Below are 21,754 nucleotides of genomic sequence, written 5' to 3'. Positions count from 1 at the left end.
TGACTTGTGTACATTATAAGTGATGTTTGCAACTGAAAATATGTCAGTATGGTTTGTTTCCATTTATATAAAGGTATGATTGCCTGTGTCATAAGTGATAATTCAGTCATTTCAAGATAATTTTTTAAAGGGGATTTGCGTAAGAGACCCTCAAGAAAAAAACAGTGGCTTCTCTTTCAGATCCTAATTTTATGCTGGAGAAGCTAGCATTTGAGCTAGTTAATCGGATGACTTGACATGCTAAACAGTTTTACTGATTGCTTTGTCCTTCGTAAGTAAGGTATCTCAGTTGCAAGCTCTTATGATGAGTCAGCACAGTCTCATTTTCCATAGGTACAGAGTTCCTTTGAGAACTAATCCTTTTTGTATGCCTAACATGGTATCCATGTTTGCTTCAAGTCAAAGTATCCATTTCCCTATTTTCTTTCCTGAACCTAAATATTAGGGGAAAAAAGGATAATCCGTACTTTGGATCTCCACGAACTCTGGTGCCATATTTAATACAACTACATATTTCATATGTTCAGATCAATTGTTAATTTCTTTTGAAGGTAAGAAAAGCCAACCTGTGTGAAAAGACAATTTCCAAATGGTTGTCTAAGGCTTTTACCTTTTGTTATACTCACCATAACAAATCTATTCCAGGCAGGATGAAGGTCCAATCTACAACGGTTTTGGCTTCATCTGTTACTTTCTGGAAAGGTTTGGATTTTAGAAGTAATCTAGAAGCTGCTACTTGGTCCTCTGTATGTAGTAATCACAAGTCACAAAAACAAAGAAAACACACCAGAACTGTTAACTCCAATAAAGGCTGTCCCTCCACGTTGTTCCTCTGTTCAGGGGGAACGTATAAAACGCCAGTACTTCACCAGTAAGCAGACAGGAAAAATTCCCAAAAGTTGAATTTATTCACACACAAAATAATAAAAGAAAACTAAATAAAATCGATTGAGCGCTTTCACTCGGGAGACTTCATCAGAATCAACATTCAAAAGGGCTATACATATTTTATAGCAAGCTACTTTTATTTCATTGGCCAATCAAGTAAATATCATTCATCACTAGTAACTAACACTTAAAATGCTAGGTACATTTAAAGTGCTTAATAACTTGAAATATAACAGCGTTCCTTATTGCTATTTGGACTTGCATAACATGCAGGTTTTTAATACTTATTGAAAAAACGTTTTTTCAAAAAGAAACGGTTGGTATTCAGATTGTCATCCGAAGCCATAATGGACATTAATAAATATGTATAAAAATATAAGTATAAATGTAAATAGCAGCATAAAGGTGAATATTTTATAAATAGACATAAATGTAACAAGTATAATGGTGGACAACATACTATTTTTTTTAAAAAATATATATTTGACTGATGTGTGTATTGTGTTATAGGTCTGATTTTTTTAAGGTTGGATGCTAGTAATTTAAGAGCTGGGGTGATAGATATGTGATCATTCAAACCTAGGCTATTACATGCGTCCAACCTTAACTGCCAAACCATTTCATTAAATTTTAATCGGGTCTCCCAATCACCCCCCTCCTCTGCTTTACTACTTCCAATACCCAGAATTTGTAATCAGCCATTTTACATGTTGACAAATGTCTATCTATATAGGGCGTTGTTCTCATTCTTCCTATTAATGTTGCACATGTTTTGCTCGTGTGTACGTAACCTCAAATTACACTCTTTCTTTCCAATGTCATATGACCAACATACTGTACAGTACAGTACAGTAGGTACACCACTCCTTTGGTGTAGCAACTGAACTAGGTTTGCTCCTAACTTTAACAAATGCTGGGTATATCTAAATCTTTTTGTTCCCGCTATAAAGGGACATTGGGAGCACCTGCCACATTTGAAAGTGCCAAGTTTGGGACATGCCCCCTTTCTACTGACTCCCTTTTTCTTTTCCAGATTATAGTTGTGCATTATTTTGTATGCTGCACTAATTGTCTGTTTTTTAACCTGAGCTTCTGTTCTAGGTTTAACAGGCTTAACCACAGTTAGTCTTTTCATTTAACATTCCCAATCCCTTTCTCTATGCTTACTAGGTAGTCTCCGAATCCACAGTTCAAACTTCTGCTTGACCTCATCCCACTCTGCGTTTTTCCTCCCTAGTTATTTATTCCCAGTATATTCATTTCTTTGCTAATTTCTACAAAAAGTTCTAGTTCCCTCTTGCTTTTTTTTCTGTACCCTTACTTGAAGTCATTCCTTTTGATAAAATCTCTCTTCTCCATTCCCATTTTTGGCTTGGTTCTCAGAATATTTTAATTTTGTAAGTTTAAAATTTGGTATGGTGATGGTGGTTTGTCTTTCGGCTTTTCCTGGTAAGGGATTGGCACAGCGGAACTCCGGTCCGCTAATGATTGACAGATTTTTATGAAACGCTGAGGTGCCAGCTCGACGCCAAACCTTCAATGAAGGCCCACCCATTTACACACGCATATCTTTCAATCGCTACCCAACCACGGGGAGGACATGCAGACTCCACAAAGAAGGCACTCCCAAGCCCAGCCGAGAATCGAACGGGAGAACCTTTTGCTGTGAGGTTACAATGCTACTGCCCGTACCACCACGGTATGCGTCCAAAATATACAGTCATCTTGTAAACTTCCCCTCATTTTGACATGATTTCTCTACACTTTGATTTGTAATCTTCTGCTCGTGTTATTTGTATGAGGCGTAACTGTGTGCAGGTCTAAAGTATCACTTTAAATCTGGTATTCCTAAACCACTTTGCTCTATGGGGAGAGACAACTTATCGCATTTAACTCTCTTGCCCTTTTCCCTCCCAAATAAATTCTTTCAATTGTTTAATTATGGTCCACAGCTTCTCCTCTGGTGGATAAAATTTGCCTGAACTGTATGTAGTATTGAAAGGCCTAGAAACATTTTCACTGCTTGTACCTTAGTATTCATATCCGTAGTCAGGAGCTTCCAACTTCTTGTTTTTTATAATCATTTGTTTAGTCTTTCTCCACCATGTCCTTAGCTGGTGTAATAGGTGATTGGATTAAAAATGAGTCTAACTACTTGTGTCTGCATTGATATTGTTGAATCAATGCATGTGTGGGAACTTAGTATACTGCTATAACTTGGTTTTTATGTTCATTTGTTATTTCCTGAAAAAAAAAAATAAAACTGTCTCAAAACATTTCACAACAGTAAAATATTTTCTGAATTTGTCATCTGCAAATAAAGCTAATTTTTCTTTAGCACCATACCAGTTATTCCCTTGAATTTTGACCGTCTCTTATTGTCTTTGCCAGTGGCTCTCTGTACAAGGCAAATAACAATGGGAAAGTAGATGCCCTTGCTTAGCTCCTCTGTTCAAACACAGCTTGTCAGAGAGGAACCATCTTGCCTTGATACTGGCCTCTGTCCCCTCATGTGTCTTCCTAATTAACCCCATTATTCTACAAGGAAGTATACCACCTGCTATTGCCCTACTCATAAAATCCTAGGTAGCTCTAGCGAATGCCTTCTCTGCATCAAGACCCACCAGCAGGACTGGGGCTTTCTTGCACCATGCTGCCATCTGAGTCATCCTTTTGTGAAGTTTGCAAAATGTTTTCCTCCTTTCTACAAAGCCACATTGGTCTATATCTGTCTGTTTTGTCAACACCTTAGCCATTTTGTTCGCTAATGTATACAAATGATTTACAAAAATAGTTCAGAACTGAAATGTCTATATGAGGTTGGATTTAAAGGCTTGTTGCCCTCTGAGTAATACAGCTGCACAGCTTTCTTCCAAGATGCTGGTACTGCCCCTCCTTTTAACACCTGCATTAAATTTCACTTAATACATAGGCAAACCTACATTTATATGAAGAAAAAAACATGGTAAGATGTTCACAGTTATAAACATTATATATCACACTTGTTTTATACATTTAAACTCAATCCAACATCACATACATCAATCAATTCCTTCCTTCCCTTAAACCTCACTACTCCAAAACATTATTCTACGTGTATTGTTCCCACAATTGCCATTTTTTCTATGTAATTTGTTCCCACCCTTTTCTAAACATCCCACTTCTAGTTCTTTCATCACTGTTCAAATGTTCAGTACTTCAGATAGTGTTGGTTTAGATTTTGATTTCCATTTTCTAGTAATTGCGTTTTTGGCAGCCATCAGAATTGAACTTAATACCTTGTGTTATAGGCATTTCAGATGCTATGTCGTAGCTCAGTAAAATAATTTCCTTAATTGCACCCTTTTGCTCACCCAATATTTCTGACAGACTACTTTGTGTAGGGACTATTTAAAGTCTGAAAGTTCACTATACTCCCAAAACAAATGTTCAGTTACTGCTTTCTTCCCCATCACACCTTCAACATTTGCCAGCTACATGAAATAAAATTCTTTAGAGTCTGCTTGAGTATAAAAATACCTTTGCAAACACTTCCAGGCAAAAATTCTTAATCTTCTAGACTTTGTTCCATATTTGTTAGCCATGTATAGGTCTTCCCATTGTTTCCTTTTTATCTCTTTTTAGACAGTAGATTATGTTCTATATTCAACTAAAATCTCTACCAGAGCATGTCTTTTACTCTACATACACCCAGATATCAAGCCTTGAAAAGAAGGCAGTTTGTATCCTGAAGTCCAAATGTCTTCTTGACTTCCCATTATATTAACTTTTTCTCCGGTTATTTGATCCCAGTGCCTTGGTCCCTTAGCCAGTTTTCTCCAGGAAATTCACGTCCCTTCTTACCTAGCTCTCTGTTCCCCTAATTGCAGTCATCCCTGTTAGCAGAATCTCCTTTCTTAAGTTGGTTTAGTTCTTGGAATACTTTCTGCTACTTAATGAATGTAATAATATTATGTATGGCTGTTCTTGAGGATCTGCATCCAAAATCACACTGTCTCCTTACTTCTTGAAAGTTTCCTCTGCTTCATCATTATTCCTTTCCACTTTGAATTCTAGCTTTCTTGCATTTGTGTATATGAGCCTTAACTGTGTAGCTCTAAAACATCCCTTCAAATCCGGTAATTCTAAACCATCTTTCCCTGCTGGAAGGATCGATTTATCCCTCTTGACCCTTGCCCTCTTCTCTTCCCATATACAATTCTTCAATTATTTGTTAATTACTGTCCACAGTTTCTCTTCTGGTTAATAAAGTATGCCTGATCTGTATATATAAAACTGAAGAATAAAAATATTTTGCTGTTTGTCTTGTGATCCATTTCAGTAAAGAGCAGCTTCTAGTTTCTCAATTTCTCTGTCTTTTTAGTTTCTTCCACCAAATGCCTTAGCTTCCATAAAAAATTCTTTTAACCCATGCTCATAAATTCTTCATTTTGTCATGTCCCCATAAATATTGGTACTGCTGAAACAATTTGTGTGTATGTATGCATGCATGTGTGTGTGTGTGTGTGTGTGTGTGTATATATATATATATATATATATATATATATATATATATATATATATATAATGTATATACACACACACACACACACAGTTAACAGCTATAGCCTTTGTTTTGTCTTCATTAATTTTAAATCCTGAAATAACTTGAAACTGTCAGAATGTTCTGTAACACTGCAGTGTCCTTTTCTATTTTTATCCGGTACAAAATAATGTCAGCAGATAAAGACCACATTTTTTTGATTACCATATCAGTTATATCCTTTAATTTTTGTGCCCCTTTTTTCTTTGCCAATAGCAGTAAATGTAAAGTAAGTAAAAAAGGGGAAGGAGGATACCCCTGACCTGGTTCTTCTGTTCAGACACAACTTACCAAAGAGGAACCCTCCTACTTTAACCTTCAGTCCCTCATATGTCTTCCTAATTTGCGTTATTATTGAGTCACTGAATGCAAATTCTTCCATTCTTGCCATACTCATTAAATCCCATCTTAGTCTGTCAGATGCTTTCTCTGTATCAAGACTCAGAAACAGCAGTATTTTCTCAACATTCATACATTTCCTCCCCTCCACAAAGCCACATTGATCCATATCTGCCAGTTTTGGCAACACCTTTATTATAGATATAAATACTTCATAATAGTGATTCACAATTTGAAGGCCACTACAGCTTTCTTCCAGGATGTTGGTGCTTCCCCTCCGTTTAAAATAGTGCTAAACAAAACCTTCCAGATCTTTCACTTTCTTCACTCCTAGCTTCTAAACTTCTACAGGAATACCATGTACTCCTGGAAACTTTTCTGCAGGTTGATTATGTCACTGTTTTTACTTCATCTCCCCCCATCTAAACTGTTAATTGTTGAGCCTCATCTACACTGACCTAGGCAAGTAGTTGCATAAAGTTCTTCAGAAATTTTCCCTCTTTCAAAAATGTTCCCTTCCGAGTCCCCCTGTACATCCTGCTGCAAATCAAGTTCCAGTCCTCACCTTTAAGTAATATTCCATTGCTGAAAACTGATTTCTCACAAAATTTTCCAAAGCTGCATAATGGCAGTTTCACGTGGAATATAAATGCATACTAGCGTAATCCTCTATTACTATCTTTTTTCTTCTTGTGTCACTATTGGAGCTACTCTAGTAATTAATATAAGTACTCCCTTTTCCTTTTCTTTTGATATTCTGCTGAATATCCTTTCTGAAATCCTTTCTATCAAATTCTTATGCTCACTTCTTTCAAAATGTGTCATGTATAGCATTGATACTTGCACTCTGCATTTCTTAATATAGTTCAATACTCTTAATTTTTTATCTCTGCCTGTGAGGCCGTTCACATTCCAAAATACGTTTAGTTGTAGCCATTGTAATAAGTTATTCCCACCTATTATGTATGACAGCTTTTTTAAATTTCTTTTCCAGATTTTGTGTTGAATTCATCCACTAATGTGTTGGAGGTTGATCCTTTATACTGTTGTTTCCTGCCATCTCCACTTGAACATGTTTCATTTACAAGACTACAACAAACACACAAAACTTTGTACATTTTTAAATAGAGTTTCTCTCCTGATAGGAACAATTGTCTCACTTCGGTAACTGCACCCACAGGGATTAAGTAACTGAAAATTAAGTTTAGCCATGCTAAAGTGTATGTTGCAGCCTGTGGTGGTCCTTTGACTAATCAATGTCATTCCATTTCACTGTTGCAGTATAACATTGCAAAAGGGTCCCCTGCCAAGGGCGGCCTGATGTCTGGCCAGTATACCAAAGCCTTAAGGTTGCTTTAAGGTACTCCATATGTTACATGTATGCCTCTCGTGTTGCATAAGGCATAAAGGTGACATCCGGACATACCATCCTCAGAACTTTGCCACCATTTCAAATGTCAGCTGTTGACATCAGTCTGAGCACCCGTTCCTGTTGATGATTCACCAAGCTGTTTCAGAGTTCCGTGTTGGGGTTTTTTGATCTTCTCATTTTTCTTTTGTTGTTGTCACTTGTGGAGTAGTTTGATGTCAAAGAAGGGTAAATACCAGTATGGGAGACTGATTACCCGTAAAGACCATCACAAGCAGTGCTTATTTTGTCTTGGTGTTTCCCATGACCATACATCCTGTTCAGTCTGTCAGGCCTTTGTTCCTAAGACTGTCCTTGGTCAACTTTCTTCTTTGGTGGTGTATTTGGAAAACCAAGATATTAAGCTTTTAGCGAAAGACGCAATGGAAGTTACTTCTCGCTGAGACGGTCAGCCATCCATGAAGGCCAAGAAATCTAGGTCTGATTCTTCTGCTGTGCCACCTCTGTCAGACGGTTCTCCTGAGGCAAGTGAAAGCCCAGAGGATCACCCATCTCCACCTATGGATTTTTCTGCCATGACCGTTTCAGAGGCTGGCATGGATCCAACCTTATGCGCATCTCTGGAATCCTTGCAGACGTCCATTTCAGACGTTCAGGGAGAAATGTGACTGATTATTTTTGAGGAGCCTTGGGGTGTTCCTCAGATTCTGGTTAGAGAGTAAGTTCCAACTGTAATTATTGAATCTGTCTGAGCCTTCTAAATTTTATAAGGCTGATGTCTCTTTGAAGAAAAAGCAAAAGACTAAGCATATTTTTCCAGCTCGTAAGGACCCATATAGTGAATGTCAGAATTTCACTCTGGTTGTTTAATGCTCTGGCTTTGAACCTTCCTCATGGAGTTTGTTCCAGCGCTCCCTTGATCTTCTCCTCCCCTTAAAAGAGCTAGGGAACAGGATTTCTAAGAGGAGGTGGAGGATTCAGATGAATTCCTTGCTTAATTATCTCCGATTCCCTATCCTTTAGACTATAGCTCTGAGGAAGAGGAGTCTACAAGTTCTTACACTCCTTTCAAGGAAATTTCTGTTAGGGACACAATCTCCAGATGGAGTTCTTCAAATGGGATTGTGCCCAGGTTTCTGAGGTACAGAAGAGGGGTCTATATTATTCCAGTGAAAGTGCTTTTGTGCAAATGCGAAAAGAGCGACACAAATACATAGAAATGCATTTGAGCGTTTCGATGAATTTGTCATAGGACAAGGAAATAGTTGGCTAACTTCTTCAAGTTGCCCTTTCTGTTGCTATAGTGCCATCTTGGAGTTAGTATATTTAGTTAGGGGTGGTGTGGGGGGCACAGCCCCCACCTGTTTATGCTTTTAATTTAGTTTTTTCGCGAACGGACACATGAATTTTTTCCCTAGGAAAACATTTGATTTTGTGGCTGTTTGCGATTTCCTGCTTTCGTGCATTGTCAACTTTTATGTAGTCGCACATATGCACTTTCACTGGAGTAATATAGACCCATAGAAGAGGTATTAAGAGCTCCTGCAGATAGACTCTCCCAGACCTGCTGTTCCTCCTGTTTTGGGTGCATTATGGGATGCCTTTTCTACTGCATCTAAGGCTCCTGATTCCCAGCCCCCTACCCACAAGACACCTGATAGGTTTTATAGGGTGTTTGGAGACTAATTTCTCTTTAGGTGTCCTTCTGTGATGTCTGTGGCATCTGACAAGCTGTCTCAGTTGCTGTCTTTTAAGCTTCTTCTTTCTGGTAAAGCCAAGGACTTTAGAAACACTAGGTAAGGTGGTTTATACCTCTGCTACCTTAGCTTATAGAGCTGTCAAGTGTCAGACCCATATGTCCAGATACATTTTTGCTCATCTTTCCCAGGCTTGTTAGGTAATTTCTGATCTCCCGGACTCTGAAGGGAAGAATTCTGCTTCTTCCATGTTAGGGGCTTCTTTCCAGGTGGCTCGACGTTCCCTTAAGTGTAGTTATGATGCAGCAGATGCTTCTCCTAGGGCTGCTGAGTTTGGTTTTGTAATGAGGAGTTATTCCTGGCTTTGGCTTCAACCTTTGCCTGATGTTAAGGCTAAGTTGATAGAAGATCCTTTGGACAACAAACGCTTGTTTGTTGAAGCTGCTGCTTTGTCCCTTCAGGATAAGGGCAAGGCCTTACAGAAACTTTAACAGGGTTTTGTTTTTCCTGTTCCTAAATTTCAGAGAAATTACCCCAATAAGCGATCTTCTGTTCAGGCAGTCTTGCCCTCCCCCCAGGGTTAAGAAGGGTGGGAAGCGGGCCCCTCCTGCTAAAGCTATCCAGACTTCTATTCCTCCTAAGTCTACATTTCCTGAATAAACCAGGTGCTGTCAGACTGTTCTGTTCTTCTCAGTCACATTCCTCCTCCTTTGTCTTTCCCTTTATTTTCCTGTTTGGTAAAGATTACTCATGACTCTTGGGTTCTAGCTGTTGTCTGCCTAGGGTATTTCATGGTCTAGAAATCTCTTCCCCCTTTTTATGGGCATTCCTCAGCCCCCTCAGGAGCAGTTGCCTTTCTTTCCAGGGTGCTTTGTGATCTTTTGACTTTGGGAACTATTCAGGAAGTTCTAGTTTCCCAGTGAGGGAATGGGGTTTACTCCAGAATGTTTTTTGCTGCCCAGGAAAGAGGGTAAATGGAGACCTATTTTGGACCTCTCATCTAAACACCTTTCTGAAGGTCCCGCTTCTTGGATGTTTTCCCTTCATACTTTTTGCTTCTACTGATTCCTCGGTCTTACCTGATGTCTCTGGATCTAAAGGTTGCTTATCTTCATATCCCTATTCATTCCCTTTTCAGGATGTTTTTTACATTTCTCTCTCTCGCTTTCTGGCATTTTCAGTTCTCTGCTTTTGCCCTTTGGCCTGTCTACTGCCTCAAGGGTATTCACCAAATGCCTTCCTCCTGTGATTGCTTTTTGCAGGCTAAGGGAGTTCCAAGTCTTTCCTTACTTGAATGACAACCTGTTTCAGGCATTCTCTTCAGAGATTTTGTTGAAAAATTTCCATTTTTGCCATTTTCCGTCTGCAAAGCCTGTTCACTATAAAAAAAGTCCTTTCTGATTCCTTCTCAGGATCATATCTTTCTGTGGTGCAGGATCCAGAATGTTCTATGCTGGCATCCCTGCCTCCTCCCAAGGCCCTAACACTCCTTTCCTTTTTTAAGTCCCTTCTTCCTCTGGCTTCATAACAGCCAGAGAATTTCTGAGAGCTCTTGGGCTCATGGCTTATTGGACTCCGGGCAGGTCTCTGTAGAGGCCTGCACCACCACATCTGACTTGGAAGGGGCTGGAAAAGTGCTTCACCTTCTTCAGTGTTAAGCTTGGGAAGACTAGCCAATGGCAAGCTGGCATTGTTCGAGGCCATAACCGTAGGCCGTTTTCCATCTCCCCTTTACAGTTAGGAAATTTGGCTTTGGATTGACTGGTGGATGCCATAAAATGCAGACAACCTGAAGATTTGCTGATGTGCTTAGCTAAATCTCAGCCCTATGTCTAATGGTTCTAGTATTAAATCAGGCATGGAAACAATGATTGGAAACATCATGATATGCGCCCAAAGAAGTAACGAAGCAGGAATGTTAGTCTGTGTGGAATTTATCACAATGGAAATGATGATTGGTTTTCTCTGACATTAGTAAAAAAGTGTAGGAAAGATTCTCCAAAGTTGTACTTGACTTTCTGAAGTCTTCTCTCTGATGTGGACTGACCAACACCCTAACTGGAACTCTGCTTTGGGCTCTGAAGGCAAGAAAGAAGTGGGATCATCATGTCAGCTTACTCTCCTTATACCAGAGCGTACGGATGTCGGTCATGGCATCTGCTGGCTGTTGGAGGAGGGAGACTTTTCTCTGGTAGTTGGGCTGGCCAAGGGCTTCCACACTGAGAAATCCCACAAGCCAGGACTGCAAAAGTGAATAAACTCAAACATCTACCTTTATGGTAAGTATACACAAATGTAGTTTTCCCACAAACACTGTACTGTCTCCCAAGTTTTAATATTTTGCCCTTATGCCAGAGTTTTGACAGTTTCAGCTCTTTGTGCTGGTAAGATTGCATCTTTACTAATACAGGTCTTGGCTTCTTTCTTATGACCAGGTCTGGATCATACATGCAATGTGCACTTTCAGTTAACAAATACTGCTGTGGAATTCCAGACCAGTTACTTTTTTATGCTTTCATAAAATGTATGCACTCTTTTCCTTCCAGTTTCTCTGGTACAACAGGAAATCTTGGATTATCTCTGCGTTCTCTGTCATCTAACTCTACAATTTTTTTGAAACCTGTCTTCTTGAGCGGTCTCGTACTTCTGTTGTCTGTCTTCTCCTCCTCTGTCACTGTTGGAGCCCCTCATACAAATAGTATTGTTATCCCCCCTTTTCTTTTATCCTTGATACTCTGCTGAATAACAATTCCAAAATCCTTTGCCAAATTCACATGCTCATTTTTAAGTGAGTCTCTTGCAGCATTGCTGTTTTAGCCTACACTTCTTAATTTAATTTGCTTTTTGTCCATGCCTGGAATGCCATACACATTTTATGATATGATTGATAAGGCAGTCATTCTGTTAAGATGTTATTACTTTCACATGTTCTGTACGTTTCTTTTTTTAATTTGTTTCCAACTTGCTACTTTAATGCAGACATTAATAATGTCTCGCATGCTGATCTTTTCTACATTTGCAGCCTCTTGCCTCTGTTTGGACCTATGTAACGTTTTCCCAGACTTTTTGTTTTAATAAAAACATTCAAAAACAAATAACTAATATACATTTTCATTCTACCACCCAACCTCTTTTAACTCAAAGAAAAGCGCATACAATTATGTACATTTTTGAAAGTGGCAGTTACCCCTCCTTATATGGACAGCCAGGTAGACAGCCACACCCACAGGATTTGCCCATTCTAAAGTTAGGTTTAAGTATGTTGAAAGTGCATTCTATCCTACATCACATCATCATTCTGGCCCCATCTCGACTTCCCTCCTAGATGTGAAAAACTGCTTGCATACTAACAATTACCTATTTTTTTTTTCAGTCTAATGAAAAAATATCCCTGACTACCATTACATGAACAGATTCTACATTATGATTTAGGCTGAGGTGGTTGTTACTACTAGGAATGTATCTGATTGAATTCCCTTCAGTGTAAAAATTTTCATTTAATTTCACTGAGCTAACTTGTTGCTATTCCTTTATGCACTAATTTTAGTGTTTCCCCATACATATACCTCCCAGTTAATAGTTCAGCCATTGTGATTAATTGCCTGCATAGCTCTCAAATGCGTAGATTTTTATGAATGTCCAGGTTTTCGCTTTGCATTTTATTGGTCTTTTCCTCAAATTGTATTTTTCTGGTAAATCATTGAGGATGGAAGTTGCAGAATAATGACACGCATTTGAATTTCAAACATCATATCCTTCAGAAAATGAAGAGAATACAAATGCTGTTCTAGCAACTTTTGAAGTTTTTAAGAGCAAGATTTAAAATATGTCCTTATTTTTGAGCTGTTGTCCCCCAATTATTTTAGGCTGTATGTGGATTTTCTGCTCTAACAGGCTGAGAGGTATGATTGACTGTGTCTGCAAACAGTGTGCCTACCTTGACTGGAAAGTAGCTCATCTGAAATGCTGGGGAGCTATAATTTTACATTATTTTAGTGTATACTTCGTCCAGTATGCATAGCAGCTGGGGAACCACCATGATTTAATATGCACAAGATCATAACATTATACTGATTATATCTGGCTTTTATCCAGTGACAGTATAAACTCCAGATATATTATAGTTGAAAGAAATAAAAAAGCCATTCCTACTTTAACATCACAGGATTTAACAGAAGTTACTAATAAGAGCCCCCCCCCCCTTCACATTTAAGGTGCCTCTGCATGCTGCATAGATTTATTTACCGTTGTATCTTATGGTCTTGCATAACACTTCATAACGTTAGTGACAAAGTGAGAATTATACTTCAGAATCTTCCTACCAGTTAACGTAACCATACATTCCAGTAACTTTTTTACTTTCCCCTTCTTGTAGAAGCAAAGTTCTCATGTTCATACTTCACCTTATGGACATGTCACTTTACAGATTATCTGTTTTATATCCTGCTTTCAGATTTTGCTGACCCTCTTCATCATCTTGACCACTAATGTTGGTTTCTGGTTTAAGTCCAGGTTTTACTTTTTTTTTTTTTTTTTCTAGTCTGTTCCCGTATTTTTTTCTGTCAATCAGTCATTTTCATTTGGAACACTGGAAAAGATTTTAATTGCAAGTTATGTCTATGGGCATTCTCAGAGGAATGAGAAACAGAATCCCCTGCAACTTGCTGGCTCACTTTTCTGGGAAAAACTTTATTTCCTTTTTCCCCTGTTCTGGATCCAAGAATGTCTTTGCCCCACAACTTCATGTTCTGAGTTGAAAGATTCCTATACCTTGTGGGGTAGTGGATTTTGGGGCAGGATGTTGTATTTGAACCACATCGTTACCATAATAATTCTGCAAATGATAGGGATGAAAAACAGATGTCTTCTTATTCTCATGTTGCAGTATTCCAACTGTTGGGTTTTCCCCTCTTGCTACCCGAGTGTCCAGCCAGTATAGAAAAGCTTCTAGTCACTGCTAGGTACGTAGAACATCTGACGATGGCCCTGGGAATGTGGACTGTAAAAAGTGATGTCTGCACATGCCTTTCTTTAGAACTTTTCTGCCATCTTCACTTCAGATCTTATCTAAAGATACAGTAAGTTCCCTGTGGGATGTTTTGTTTCCTTTTGTCACGGTTTGCTTGTTAGGGTTACATGTCGTTCAGGAAGGGAAAGTGCAAGTGCAGTCATCAGATCTCCCGTGATCTTTGCCTTTTCTGTCTAGGGCCTTCGCACGTCCATCTTTCTTGCACGATCTGTCATGCTTTTGTACCAAAAACCCTACGTAGTCACCTACATGCGTTAAATATATATTTAGAAAACCAGCGTCTAAAACACTTAGCCTTAAGGATGGAAGGACAGTCTGGTCAGCCCATGGAACCACCTAAAAAGGCCAAGGTTTCCAGGCCTGAAGTTACTACTGCTGCCCCTCTTCCATCTGACAACCCCTCCTGTGGCTGATGTTCACCTGGAGGAATGTTCGGAGTCTACTGATGCAGGGGTAGTGGGTACCACTCAGGATGCCACAGAACCTCGTGCAGAAAGCACGTCCAGGGAGGGTTTGTAGACTTCGCCTTGCGATGTCTAGTTCTGATGGCTACCCAGATTGGGCCTTCCCTGTATTACTAAGTCTACTCAAATTAGGCCTTATCCTTGCAGTAGGCCTTCCTCAGGCCCTACGCCTCATAGGCCTTCATTGAAAAAGCAAGCCAAGTCCAAACATCTCTCTCCATCTCCTGAAAGCCAACCAGATTGGCAGGCCTTTTATCAGAGCCTCTTTAATGCTTTCATGGCTCTACGACCTGCCGTGCTTGGATCTTCACAGGCCATGCTTCCTACTATTAGTCTCAGGCCTCAGGTTGAGGGTGTCATCCTACCGGAAGCGGAGGATTCCTCAGACTGCTATTCTGAGGACTCCCTGTCTTACTCCTCTCAGATGCCCTCTCCTCTTTATTATGCTTCCCCACAGGATGAATCTGTTGAAGCTGACTCCCCAGCTGAGGATCTCACCTTTGGGGAGACAGTTACCAAAATGAGGGAATTTGGATTCCTTTGAGATGTCAGAGTACAAAAAAGATATGAGCATCCTGCAGATGAAGACTCCTGCTCCTTCTGCAATTCCCTCCATATTACCAGCATTCATGGATGCCTTCAATGCTACCTCTCTTAACCCTGACTCCCAACCACCTGCTCCAAGGAGACCTGACCTGTTCTACAAGGTCCATGAAGGGGCTAAATTTTTGATTAAATGCCCAGTTGTTGACCCTGCCACTGTCTCAGTCTCCGCAGATAAGCCCTCCAAGTTATTGCCTTCTACCTCAGTCCTCCCCACTGACAAGGACAGTAAAGCCACGAAGTGCCTTGGTAAGAACGTTTACCAAACACACATGTCCAAGAATACCTTGGCAGTTCTGTGCTAGGTCACAGATTTTTTTGCTGACCTCCCATATTCTGCTTCCAAGGCACAAATTTCTAATCTGAATCTCTCATCCCAAGTCCTCAGACACTCTGTTCGTTGCAGCTGTGATGCTGCAGAAGTCTCTGCAAGATCCGCTGCCTCTGCCTTAGTCTTGAGAAGATGCTCTTGGTTAAGGCTTCAGCCCTTACCCAATAATGATAGGGCAATATTAATGGATGCACCCTTGGATAACTGCCCTTTTTGGTTCTAAAGCGGCTGAGCTATTTAAGGCCTTTCAGTAGAAAGGGGAAAGAGCTGCAAGACCTTTAACATCTTTGTCTGCCCCATTCCCAAATTTCATAGGAAGTATTCATCGAAAACGCAGTTCATTAGGAAAAGACTCTGCTCCAGCTTCCCCTGCTAGGGGCAGAAATGGTGCAAGGAGACAGCAGACTCCCTCTGTCTGCTCAAACTCCTGCCCAGGAAACTCCCTTTTAGGGTAGAGCAGGTTAGCCTTTCACTACCTGCCTTCACTGTCTTCCCCCCAAACTCCATTCCCTTGTACCCAAGGTTCTCACTCTGTCCCTTTGACAATTTATCACATCAGACAGGTGGGACCTCTCCATTATAGAAAAGGGCTACTTTATGTCCTGGGGCATTCCTTCTTCTTCCAGAGGGACTTCCCAGCCACCCAAAGACCAACTCGTTCTTTTCTACCCTGTCATAACCAACCTCCTTTCTCAAGGAACCATATAACTGGTTCCTCTAGGAGAGCAAGGGAATGGGTTCTATTCAAGACTCTTTTTGGTGTCCGGGAAGGATGGACCTTGGAGGCCTATCCTGGATATCTCCCACCTATACCTGTTCTTAAAGGTTTCCACCTTTCATATGCTGACTCTTCAAACCCTTTTCCTTTTGCTGATAACTTGGGGATTTCTAGCCACCTTGGACATAAAGGACATGTACCTCCACATACTTACCAGGTCCAGCTACAGGAAATTATTGCATTTTGCTGTTGGTTCCTTACACTTTCAGTTCTTGGCCTTACTCTGGGCTATCTACTGCTCCAAGGGTCTTCACCAAATGCCTGGCTCCTGTAGTGGCCTTCTGCAGAGTCCAAGGGATCCAGATTTTTCTATACCTGGACAACCTCTTAATTCAGGCAGAATGTCCCAAATCTCTACTCTGCCAACTCCTACAAGTCAACTCATTACTACAGGTTGTGGGATTCAGCATAAACTTTCCCATGTCTAACCTAAATCTTTCCCAGGACCAGGTTTTCCTGGGCTGCAGAATAAGGACATGTTATGAGGGCATTCCTCCCTCCCCAGAAAGTGGAAACTCTGACCCAATACCTGGTGACTGTCCTCATAGCCACTGCTTTGACAGCCAGACAATACCTCGGGTTGCCGGGTTACATGGCCTCCACTATTCCCATGCTCCCTGTCTAGGAGATGTACACAGATGCCTTAAATCTGGGTGGGGGTGCTCCTCTGCGCAGCCTGAAAGTGCAGGGTACCTGGTCCAACACCTTCAGGCAAGAACACATAAATATCAGGGAGATGAGAGCAATCATATTTGCCCTGACAGCCTTTCTTCATGCCCTAAAACAAGGACCTCTGAAATTGTTCACAGACAATACTTGGTATGTGAACAAACCGGGAGGAACCAAATCCTATTTACTTTGCAGACTTGCTCTCCAGGCATGTGATCTGGTAGTCCAACACGGAATCTCTCTGTGGGCAGTCTACATCCCTTTAGCTCAGAACATTCAGGCAGACACTTTGAGCAGGTCCATGTCACAGTCCAATGAATGGATGCTTCACAAGGCTGTGTTTCTGGACGTTGTCCAAAGGTGGGGTATGACTCTAATAGAACTGTTTGCCTCCCCTCTGAAAAATAGTGAAGGCTACCACTATTTTGCACCAGGCTTACCCATTCCCTTAGCAAGGGCAACTGATGCTTTCTCCATCTCCTAGAAGGGGATGTTTCTGTAGGCATCCCCCTAACTAATTCAAAAAGTCCTGCTGAAGATCCAGGAGGACAGACCAAAAATCTTGCTGGTGACTCCCTTTTGGCCAAGGCAGCATTGGGTCCCCCTCCTTCTGCAGTTAGCCAGGGACAATCACCACAAGTTACCTCACAAAGTGGACCTTCTCACACAGGAAAAGGAATCCCTGATCCATCCCCACTTGGAATGTCTGAATCTAACTCGGTGGGTGATAGAGGTCTGATCCCTTCAAGGCACCTTTACACTGAGAATGTTGTTGCAGTCCTGCAGGAAGTCAGGAAACCTAATACTACGATATCTTATTTGTCTAAATAGAAGAGGTTCTCCATGTGGTGTCAGCAAAGACAGCTAAACCCATTAAAAACATGTCCCCCTAGTGCTGTCCTGTCTGTGTGAATTACTTCAAGCAGGGTTGGCATATTCTGTCAAGGCACACCTTGCTGCTATTTCAGCCTGTCTGCCTTTTAATCCTCCTCTAGCCTCCCATCTCCCTTCTGAGTTATTCCTTAAGGGAGTACTACACATCAGACCCCCTAGGAGGCAGATCCCTCCTCCTTGGGGTCTGAAGTATGTTCTAGAGAAACTCGCTGTTTCCCCATTTGACCCAGCTTCCAAGGCTTCTCTTAAACATTTTACCTGGAAAACTGTATTCCATGTGGCCCTCACGCCAGCCAGGAGAATGTCAGAACTCCAGGCCCTCATGGCAACTCCTCCCTTCCACGTCTTCCACAAGGATAGGGTGACCCTGAGGACCAGCTCCTCCTTTATGCCCAAGGTGGTCAGTGAGTTATCCCTAAATCAGGGTATTCACCTGCCCACCTTTTTTCCTCATCCCCGAAATGACAGTGAGAGTCTTGCATTCCCTTGATGTTCACAGACGGCTAAGATTTTACCTTGACAAGACTAAAGCCTTTAGGAAATCAGACCAACTTTTTGTCTCCTTCCACCCTAGAGCCTTGGGAAACACAGTGACAAAGCAGACAGTTTCTCTTTGGATCTCCAAAGCCATATCCTTGTTACACATTCTACAGGAAACATCTCAAATCCAAAATTAAGGCCCACTCCACCACAGTCATGGCTTCATTTGGGGCCTTCTTCAAATGATTGAACACTACTTCCATCCTTGAGTTAGCTACCTGGTCATCTGTACACACCTTCACTAAACACTACAGGTTGGATCATGTCTCTAGATCCAGAATGGGGTCTACAACAGCAGTACTGCATGGCTTTGTGGAGAGTAGCTCCATACTTCCTCCCTCTTCATCCCTGTGAGCTATGGCACTCGCCCAACAGTTGGAATATTGCAACATGAGAATAGAAGTACATAGAATAGTTGTGTAAAATCTTACCATAACCATAGATGCCCTACTCTCTCATGTTGCAGTATTCATACCTTTCCACTCCCACCCCCCCTTTTCTCTGTTTGAACTGTCCTTTCCTGGATGGCATAGAGCCTATACAGCTTCCCGAGACTGTTCTGAGTAAAGGTACATGCAGATGTCACTTTTATGGCCCACGTTCCCAGGGCCAACGTCAGGTATCCTATGTACCTAGCTGTGACTAGAAGGTTTTGTATACTGACCGGACGTTTGGGTAGCGAGAGAGGAAAACCTAACAGTTGGAATACTGCAACATGGACGACCAGGACATATATGGTCATGGTAAGATTTTACACAGCTGTTCTTTATTTCACCATAGTCCACATGTTTGGGTGCTTGTTATGAATAATTATCATCATTGTACAAGATAATATGGGGTTAAGGCTTGACTTCCTCCCCAAGTATCTTTGGTTAGACATTTTAGGCTTAAAACAGCATTCATCTGCTGCACCGCTGCTAATCCCTTTTTATAAGGATTTGTAAATAGCTCCAGAATATCCGAAAGTTTATTTTATAGGGTTCACAAATATTTAGAAGTTTTGGAAAACCAGCTTGTAGATAAGTTTCCACAGCGGTCTTCCTTTTTAAAGGTAGTAAGACAGCTATTTCCTTCATAAGATTAAAAAAAAATGAGGTTCATCATATCTCTACTTTTATGTTTGAATAGCTAATTATCAAACACTTTTGCCCTTCATCTGCATGAGCAAAGCAGAGAAATGGTAACCACCTTGCAGTAGCTTGCTGTATTTGCTTCATTGTGCTGACAGTATTATCTTTTTTATTATTAAATGTAGTTAGAGTGGATCAGATATGCTAAACTACTAAGTGCTGAGTTTGTCTGTAATCATGACCATGTAACAGAAAAAACTACTGATAAACTGCTAGTCTCGAAGGCTAATTGAAATGCATGTTACTCAGTCAGCACTCTGACAAGGTCTATATTTTATTTTCATCTCACCTTTTAGTTAGTGGCTTATTCACAGCAGGAGACCTGTAGCTAGACTGCTGTTTTATCATAGTGTAATTTTCTGGAACACACCATTTTTAACCGTAGTGAAAATTAGCACACACTCTTACTACATATGGAAGGAAGTACAAGGGCATAACACAAAACCACTTTTCTAACTTTTTGACTGACTTGAACATATTGTGACACTTGACCATGAAAAAGCCAAGAGAAAAACAGGTGTCTATCCACCTGATACAAAGCAACTAGCAGTTTCCCATAAGCAGTTTTTCATTTACCCTTTTTCGTAGTCTGTAATAAAGAATAGTCCAAAGAACTTTGAATAGAAGTAAATGCACATTGCTGAATCTCTGCAGTTTAGTCAGTTCGGTAAATCACTCTGAGGAAGCAGTTGATGATGGAACTAAAGAAGAAATGGAGGCAGTGACTCAGTTTAAAGCCTATTTTTTTACACAGCTGCAGTTCATCTTGCAGTGCACAAGTTTGCCATATGTACCTAATGATAAACTAGAGTGATTCATCAAAAGCTTCTCCAGGCATGTTGAAAACACTGCTTCTAGCAGCACTGATTATAGCAATAACCCACGCCTGGGTGTGGGTAATGCTAAATTTACCCACGGTTGGCGTGGTTTGGTCCCGGTGGCAAGCCCGAGGACCAAACAAAGCCAACCATGGGTAAAATAAGCATTACCCACACCCAGAAGTGGGTTATTGCTATTATACCATGACATTATTTAAGAAAAGAAACTATTACTTTTCTTAAATAATGGCATAGTATAATGCCTGTTTACTGCCCTTCCGCAGATGTCTGGCATCCACGGGCAGTTCTGATGTACTGCGTGCCCGCGCAGTACATCAGAGCTGTGGGAAAGCAATGGAAAGCAAGATCTCCGCTTTTTAGTCGCTATGTTAAATGAGTTTAACATAGCGAGACAGTTTTAAAATAAGCAACGGACATCTCCGTTGCTTATTTTAAAACTGTCTCGCTATGTTAAACTCATTTAACATAGCGAGACATAAAAAAAGCAACGGAGATCTTGCTTTCTCCGTTGCTTTTTTAAAAACACTGTCTCGCTATGTTAAATGGGTTTAACATAGCGAGACAGCTATAAAATAAGCAACGGAGATCTCCATTGCTTATTTTAAAGCTGTCTCGCTATGTTAAACCCATTTGACATAGCGAGACAGTGTTTTAAAAAAACGAGTTATACTAATGGAAAAAAGTCCGGGCGACTGGACCTTTTTCCATTAGTATAACTCTATTTACAACGGGCACGCTGGCCAATTAGCGTGCACGTTTTGGGGGGCTCATGGTATAATATGTATGTTAACCTACTGGCAAATATATTTGCAGGCAAATGTGTTACCTAGGTTGAATGACAATATCTCCATAGTACCTCTGTTAAAATTAAGAGCTGCCAGGTTATAATATAAACATTCTTTGTATGCTGGGCATAATTCCTACAATTAGTGGTTTATCTCTACAGTACTTTTTAATCAGAGTATCTACCATTTATTTTTGGGGGGGACCGATATTTTAGGTGTGGACATACTGAATGATTATACCTTAGGGATGGAACATCTTCTTTAAGCACTGGTCATGTTATGTATTTTAATAAAATTATTTCTTTGCCACCAGAGGGCAGCACCGCCATGTAACATTGCACTTGCATTATATTGTGAATTTTATTTGATATTTGTAAATTGTTAAATTTGGGGCTATGGTTTCATATTGTAAAGGAGATTTAGGGCTATTTTTTTGTGGTTTACATGTATTAAATTTATTGGGTTTGAATAATTGTTTTTTTGGGAAACCATTTTAAATTATTTTATTAAGTGTTCATTGTTAATTTGCTTGTTATAAAAGGAATGACTTCATGTGGGCAATCTTTTATGACGAAGATTCAGTGCTACAGGGACGAAAAGCACGGTGATGCAGTTAATGCATTTAAAGTGCTGAAAACTGAATTTTACTTTAAGCTTCGTGATTTGTGGAATTTCGAGCCTTTTGTTGCTTCTGGTATCTATTTATTGCTGGCAATATTGACATTTTGTTCGCACTGTTGTGCTCCTGGCACTGCACTTTCCTTTTTGTGAGTCTTGTATACCTGCTAACATTTAAAGGAGTGCTGGCACTAGGCCA

This window comes from Protopterus annectens, chromosome 2.part0 (genome assembly GCF_019279795.1).
Source record: "Protopterus annectens isolate FY-2018-M chromosome 2.part0, PAN1.0, whole genome shotgun sequence".
Classification (NCBI taxonomy): domain Eukaryota; kingdom Metazoa; phylum Chordata; order Ceratodontiformes; family Protopteridae; genus Protopterus; species Protopterus annectens.
Note: the sequence above shows the minus strand (reverse complement) of the source record.